The sequence below is a fragment of the Colobus angolensis genome, unplaced genomic scaffold (assembly GCF_000951035.1).
Source record: "Colobus angolensis palliatus isolate OR3802 unplaced genomic scaffold, Cang.pa_1.0 Scaffold153, whole genome shotgun sequence".
Classification (NCBI taxonomy): Eukaryota; Metazoa; Chordata; class Mammalia; order Primates; family Cercopithecidae; genus Colobus; species Colobus angolensis.
The window spans coordinates 5,958,948-5,966,415 of record NW_012114633.1 but is presented as its reverse complement, the minus strand read 5'-3'; the positions used below and the strand labels follow the sequence as shown (position 1 = coordinate 5,966,415).

The 7,468-nt window shown below is 39.9% G+C and overlaps 1 protein-coding gene across 4 annotated transcripts in view; it reads right to left on the bottom strand.

The window, feature by feature from the left end:
- TFPI (tissue factor pathway inhibitor (lipoprotein-associated coagulation inhibitor)) overlaps nucleotides 1-7,468 on the bottom strand; it is a 108,258-nt gene that overhangs the window by 53,232 nt on the left and 47,558 nt on the right. The window contains exon 1 of one of the 4 annotated variants that reach the window (XM_011936488.1): nucleotides 5,752-5,781. The exons of the other annotated variants lie outside the window; for them this stretch is intronic. The gene's annotated coding sequence lies outside the window, so the exon portion shown is untranslated. Of the gene's footprint in view, nucleotides 1-5,751; nucleotides 5,782-7,468 lie in introns of those variants that run through there. 4 annotated transcript variants of the gene reach the window in all.

Here is a 7,468-nt window from a genome sequence, read left to right as displayed (position 1 = left end):
CGGCTAGCCAGTTTTCCCAACACCATTTATTAAATAGGAAATCATTTCCCCACTGCTTATATTTGTCAGGTTTGTCAAAGATAAGATGATTGTAGATGTGTCCTGTTATTTCTGAGGCCTCTGTTCTGTTCCATTGGTCTAAATATCTGTTTTGGTACCAGTACCATGCTCTTTTGGTTACTGTAGGCTCATAGTATAGTTTGAAGTCAGGTAGCGTGATGCCTCCAGCTTTGTTCTTTTTGCTTAGGATTGTCTTGGCTATATGGGCTGTTTTTTGGTTCCATATGAAGTTTAAAGTAGTTTGTTTTTTCTAATTTTGTGAAGAAAGTCAATGGTAGCTGAATGGGGATAGCATTGAATCTATAAATTGGGCAATATGGCCATTTTTCAATATTGATTCTTCCTATCCATGAGGATGAAATGTTTTTCCATTTGCTTGTGTCCTCTCTTATTTCCTTGAGCAATGGTTGGTAGATCTCCTTGAAGAGGTCTCTCACATCCCTTGTGAGTTGTATTCCTAGGTATTTTATTCCCTCTGTAGCAATTGTAAATGGGAGTTCACTCATGATTTGGCTCTCTGTTTGTCTGTTATTGGTGTATAGGAATGCTTGTGATTTTTGCACATTGATTTTGTATCCTGAGACTTTGCTGAAGTTGCTTATCAGCTTAAGGAGATTTGGGGATGAGACGATGGTGTTTTCTAAATATAAAATCATGTCATCTGCAAACAGAGACAAGTTGACTTCCTCTCTTCCTATGTGAATAAACTTTATTACTTCCTCTTGCCTGATTGCCCCGGCCAGAACTTCCAATACTATGTTGAGTAGGAGTGGTGAGAGAGGGCATCTTTGTCTTGCACTGGCTTTCAGAGGGAATGCTTCCAGCTTTTGCCCATTCAGTATGATATTGGCTGTGAGTTTGTCATAAAAAGCTATTATTATTTTGAGATATGTTCCATCGATACCTAGTTTATTGAGAATTTTTAGCACGAAGAGGTGTTGGATTTTATCGAGGGCTTTTCTGCATCTATTGAGACACTCATGTGGTTTTGTCATTGGTTCTGTTTATGTGATAGATTGCATTTATTGATTTGTGTATGTTGTACGAGCCTTGTATTCCAGGGATGAAGCCGACTCAGTCGTCGTGGATAAGCTTTTTGATGTGCTGCTGGATTTGGTTTACCAGTATTTTATTGAGGATTTTCACATCAATGTTCATCAGGGATACTGGCCTGAAATGTTTTTTTCGTTGTTGTTGTGTCTCTGCCAGGTTTTGGCATGAGGATGATGCTGGCCTCATAAAATGAGTTAGGGAGGATTCCCTCTTTTTCTATTGTTTGGAATAGTTTCAGAAGGAATGGTATCATCTCCTCTTTGTACCTCTGGTAGAATTTGGCTGTGAATCTGATCCTGGGCTTTTTTTGGTTGATAGGCTATTAGTTACTGCCTCAATTTCAGAACTTGTTATTGGTCTATTCAGGGATTTGACTTCTTCCTGGTTTAGATTTGAGAGGGTGTATGTATCCAGGAATTTATCCATTTCTTCTAAATTTTCTAGTTTCTTTGTGTAGAGGTGTTTATAGTATTCTCTGATGGTAGTCTGTTTTTCTGTGGGGTCAGTGGTGATATCCCCTTTATCATTTTTTATTGTATCTATTTGCTTCTTCTCTTTTTTCTTCTTCATTAGTCTGGCTAGCAATCTAGCTATTTGCTGATCTTTCAAATAACAAGCTTCGATATTCATTTATTTTTGAAGGTTTTTTCATATTTCTATGTCCTTCAGTTCTGCTTTGATCTTAGCTGTCAGATATAAAAAGAGTTCCTCTTTAAAAGTTTGGCTTGTTTAACATCCTTGCTCTTTGTTCCATATTCCCAAAGCCAAACTACATTCCTTATCCTTTATGCCTCCCTGTTTTAGTTTCAGTAAACAACTTTCCCATCATTCCTTATCTACAGAGCTCACATCTGCTAGTCATTCTGTAAATTACCCCTCCCATTGTCCACCAGTGTAATCACACCCCTGCCCCTTTCAAGTTAGCCAATCAAGTTCAGTTGCAATTGTACAGTCCAACTCCAGCTAACAGAGACTAGACACATGTCAGAGATGATAAATTCCTCTTCAAAAAGTTTTAGTTCCCTGTTCTTCCTGTTCTTTGTCTCTCCAGTTTCTTTAGCTAACTGCTATAAACAACCCTTTCCATCATTCCTAATTTATAACTCACGTCTGTTCTGTTTCCTTAGTTACACACTCTACAACTATTCTTCCTGCTGAAACTACTTGTTCTACCACTGTAACCCACATCCTTGCTCTATTCAAATTAGCCAATCAAGATTAGCTTAGATTATACAGTCCAACTCAGTCCGCAAAAAAAAAGACACAACAGTAAAAGCCCCTTGTGTTAAAAATAAAAACCCCTGCCCACCCCTCTTGGTGTGCTCTCAAAATGAAAAGTACAAATAACACCATTCTACTAAGGGAGGACCACTCCTCATATTGTCTTATGCCCAACTTCTGCCTCCAAAGACAGAAGAAGTAAAAACTAAAAGCCAGAAATGAAATCCACAGGCAGACAGTCCAGCGCAGTGCCCTAGGCCTGGTAGTTAAAGATCAATCCTTGACCTAACCGGTTATGTTATCTATAGATTCCAGACATTGTATGGAAAAGCATTGTGAAAATCCCTGTCCTGTTCTGTTCCATTCTGATTACCAGTACATGCAGCCCCTAGACATGTATCCCCTGCTTGCTCAATTGTTCACGACCCTCTCACATGGACCCCCTTAGAGTCGTAAGCCCTTAAAAGGGACAGGAATTGCTCACTTGGGGAGCTTGGCTTTTGAGATGCAAGTCTGCTGAAGTTCCCAGCTGAATAAAGCTCCTTCCTTCTTTAACCCGGTGTCTAAGGAGTTTTGTCTGCTGCTCATCCTGCTACATTTCTTGGTTCCCTGACCAGAAAGTGAGGTGATTAACGGATGGCCAAGACACCCCCTTAGGCAGCTTGGGCCTGCCCTGTGGAGCATCCTTGCAAGGGACTCTGGCCGGCTTGAGTGCTGTGGATCCTGGGAGCGCTCCCAGGTAGGCATTTTCCCCAGTGGAATGCCTCGTCAGAGCAGTGTATGGCAGGCCCCCATGGAAGATCAGCACAGTTGCTGAACACCGGGAATGAACCGGCACTTGCAGTCTGGACATCTGAAACTTGGTAAGACTAGTCTTTGGAACTTGCCCACTCCATCTGAGTGGAAGCGTGGCCTGATCACCCATGGTGTGTCTGTACTGGCACTGTGGTTTTTGTTTTTGACTTGACTTGGATTGCTTGATACTTTGGTTTTGGTTTTGACCTGGCTTGGATTTATTGATACTCTGTTTGGTTTTGATTCTGGTTTGGTGTAAACTGTAAAAGTGTCTGTGTGCCCTTTTTCCCCGTTCTTTGTTTTGTGGTGTGCGTGTGGTGTAAGCATGGTGTTTTGTCTTGAGGAAGCATGGGTGAGGCACAAAGTAAGCCCACCCCACCAGGAACTATGTTGACAAATTTCCAGAAAGGATTTAAGGGAGATTATGGTATTACTCTGACACCAGGAAAAGTTAGAACTTTGCATGAAATAGACTGGCCAGCATTAGAGGTGGGTTGGCCATCAGAAGGAAGCCTAGACAGGTCCCCGGTTTCAAAGGTATGGCACAAGGTAACCTGTAAGCCAGGGCATGCAGATCAGTTCCCTTAGGTAGACACTTGGTTACAGTTGGTTTTAGATCCCTCCCACAGTGGTTGAGAGAACAGCAGCATAAATGGCTGGCAGAGGCAGGGAAAGACCAGCAGAGAGAGACAGAGAGAGAGAGAGAAAAGAGACAGAGAGAAAAGGAGGCAAAGAGAGAGGGAAAGAGACAGAGAGGAAGAGACAGAAAGACAAAGAAGGAGTCAAGGAAAGAAAGAGAGAGAGATACAAGTAGTTAAGAATAAAATAAAATAGTGTACCCTATTCCTTTAAAAGCCAAGGTAAATTTAAAACCTATAATTGATAATTAAAGGTATTCTCCTTAACCCTATAACACTCCAATACCACTTTGTTGTCAGTGTAAACAAGGGAATACCCAGAAAGCACTGAGGCCACTGATAACCCCTAGCCTTCCTGTGAAAAACCATTAACCCATTAACCCGTGTATGGCCCAAATGCATTCAATCTGTAGCAGCACCTACTTTTCTAACAGAAGAAAGTAGAAAAATAACTCTTAGGGGAAACCTCATTGTGAGCATACCTCACCAGTTCAGAAGTATCCTAAGGAAAAAAAAGGGGGGGGGCAAAAAGGTAGCTTACTAACTTAAAAATCTTAAAGTTTAGGGGTATTCTGTTAAAAAAAAATGATGATTTAACATTAACCACTGAAAATTCCCTTAACCCAGCAGGTTTCCTAACAGGGGATTTAAATCTTAATTACCATACAAAGGTCTGACCAGACCTACGAGGAAGTCCCTTCAGGATAGAACGAAAGATGGCTCCTCCTGGATAATTGAAAGAAAAAAAAAAAGACAAAGCCATCTATACCAATTCTAAGTTAATTTGAACTAGACAAGATCTTATTAATAACAAAGGATAATTGAAATCCCACACTTACAAAGTTTTCTACAAAAGTAAAGTTTGCTAAAAGTTAACAGTGTAACATGTATGACAGTAACTTGTAATCTTGTGGCCTTAGACAGTCTAGTCCACAGACATAAAGGAAGTTCTCTTTGAAAAAGAATGGTTATCATCTTCAGAAAAAAAGGAAGAAAAGGGGATGGGGGCAGAATTTATGTAAAAAGAATGTTATATGGTAAATTCTTGTCCTGAAATGAATTAACTGGTTGTTTAAAGAAAGAGATGTTTGTAATAAGTCAGAAAATTAAGGCATGTCGAAGAATTGTCTGTGAAAGTCATGAAAGAGAAAAAAAACTTATAAAAAAGAATTCATGCCAGAAATATTGTATAAGTTAAAAATAATTAGGCCTCTTGAATGTAAAACTATTGAAGAAACAGTTTATGTGCAAGGTGTATAAGGAAAGTAAAATATACCTTTGGTAAAGGGATTATAAGGAGGCATAAGAATGTGGATTTTTACCTACACTAAAAGGTTAAAAAAAGTTTTGTTTTGAAGGTTTAAGCAAGTTTTAAAACATTAATCGTAAAGAAAATTCTGTGTGTAAACATATTAGTTAATTTAAAGAGGTATCATCCAGTTTTTCATTAAAATAAAAACACAACGGGTTTTTCTTAAATCACTAACCTCTTTAACAAAAATTATAAAAGGTTTAAAAGAGTCTATAAAAATCTTACCTTATGGTCCAGTATTAAAATTTGAATATGTATGTCTACAAAGTTTTATTGAAACTAAGTTTAACATTAGTAACACACTAATATAAAGGTGAAATTTAGCTTATCTGGTATAAAATCATGCAGGAAGCATTCTGAAATATAAAATGGTGTTTGACTTTCTTTGGTCTAAAAATTAATAAAAATAGGTGCTAAAGGAAATTTCTCAGCAGGAAGGCACCAAGGACTATAAAGTCTACTGCTGATGTCCCCACATTTAAAACAAAAGGTTAATTCCTTAAAAATTATATACTTGGTTTATCTTCCACTTTCCTTTCCCTCAAAACTAAAAGTCTTTTAGCACATGTACCACCCCTAGAATTTCCTGTAAACTAGCACCAGCCTGAAGATCACATTCTCATCAAAGGGTGGAAAGAGGGAAAACTCGAACCAGCCTGGGAAGGAGCTTACCTTGTGCTGCTAACCACCAAGACTGCTGTTCATACAGTGGAAAGGGGATGGATTCATCACACCCGAGTCAAGAAAGTGCCACACCCTCTGGAGTCGTGGACCACAGTCCCAGGGGAAAACCCTACTAAACTAAGGTAAGAAAAATTTAACTCTTTCATCTATTCTATTACTCTTTCTTCTTTCCTCGCTCTATTGCTGATCATCTAGTTATTAACATAACCAAGTCAATTTTGCCTCAAACTATTGCATTTAATGCTTTCCTTGTTATAACCTGTGGGGACTTGCCAAGTCAAAGACAGCTCTCTACTTCAGAAAAGTACCTCTGTCCTTCCTGACTCTCCTCAGACTGGGCATTAGTAAATTAGGACCATTTAATCCAGGGAGATTTCCATAAAGACCCCAGTGACAACCAGGAGTCTTGCCCCCAATGTAGAGCTTTTATGCCATAGTTGGTCCAATGCTCTGTGGACCACTAAAGAGCAAGAATGGACTGTCCCAACTGGTTTTTGTAATTTCCTAAAATCATACATTCATTTCACTAGAGGATCATAGAAGTTAAAGACTTAAAACAAACTTTGGCTATTAAGCAGGTTACCAAGATGCAAATGCCTGGTTGGAATGGATCAAATATTCCGTCCACACGTTAAACAAAGGCAATTGTTATGCTTGTGCACATGGCAGACCAGAGGCCCAGATTGTCCCCGTTCCACTAAGGTGGTCCTCCAGTCAACCAGGAGTAGGCTGCATGGTAGCTCTTTTCCAGGATTCTACAGCCTGGAGTAATAAGTCATGCCAAGCTCTTTCTGCTATATCCCGAAGTTCAGCACCCTGCAAGTCAGCCCTCAAGGGCCATCCAGCTTCCACCTCCCAATACTAGGTTCACTTCTTGTCTCTCACAACAGGGAGAAAACTTAGCATTCCTTGGAGACCTGAAGCGATGCAGTGAGCTTAAGGATTTTTAAGAGCATATCAATCAGTCAGCCCTTGTTCATCCCTGAGCTGATGTGTGGTGGTATTGTGGTGGACCTTTACTGGGCACTCTGCTGAATAACTGGAGTGGCATTTGTGCTTTAGTACAATTGGTTATCCCTTTCACCCTGGCATTTCATCAACCAGAGGAAGGAAAAATAAGACATCACAAAGTGAGAGAAGCCCCTTATGGGTCTTTCGACTCTCACGTCTGTTTAGACGCAATTGGAGTCCCGCAAGGAATACCAGATCAATTTAAAGCCCAAAATCAAATAGCTGCAGGATTTGAGTCAATATTTTGGTGGGTGACAGTTAATAAAAATGTAGATTGGATAAACTACATCTATTACAACCAACAGCAATGAGCTTTTCATGAGTTAAAAGAAAAACTCACATTGGCCCCAGCCCTGGGGCTACCTGACCAGACAAAACCTTTTACACTATATATGTCAAACAGAGGGGAAAAAAATGGCAGTTAGAGTTTTGACCCAGATCATGGGGCCCTGGCTGAGGCCAGTGGCCTACCTCTATAAACAACTAGATGGCATTTTTAAGAGTTGGTCCTCATGTTTGAGGGCCTTGACAGAAACAGCCCTGCTAGCACAAGAAGCAGATAAGCTAACTCTTGGGCAAAACCTAAAGATAAAGGGCCCCCATGCTGTGGTGACTTTAATAAATACCAAAGGACATCATTGGCTAATGAATACTAGACTAACTAGATACCAAAGCTTGCTCTGTGAAAATCCTC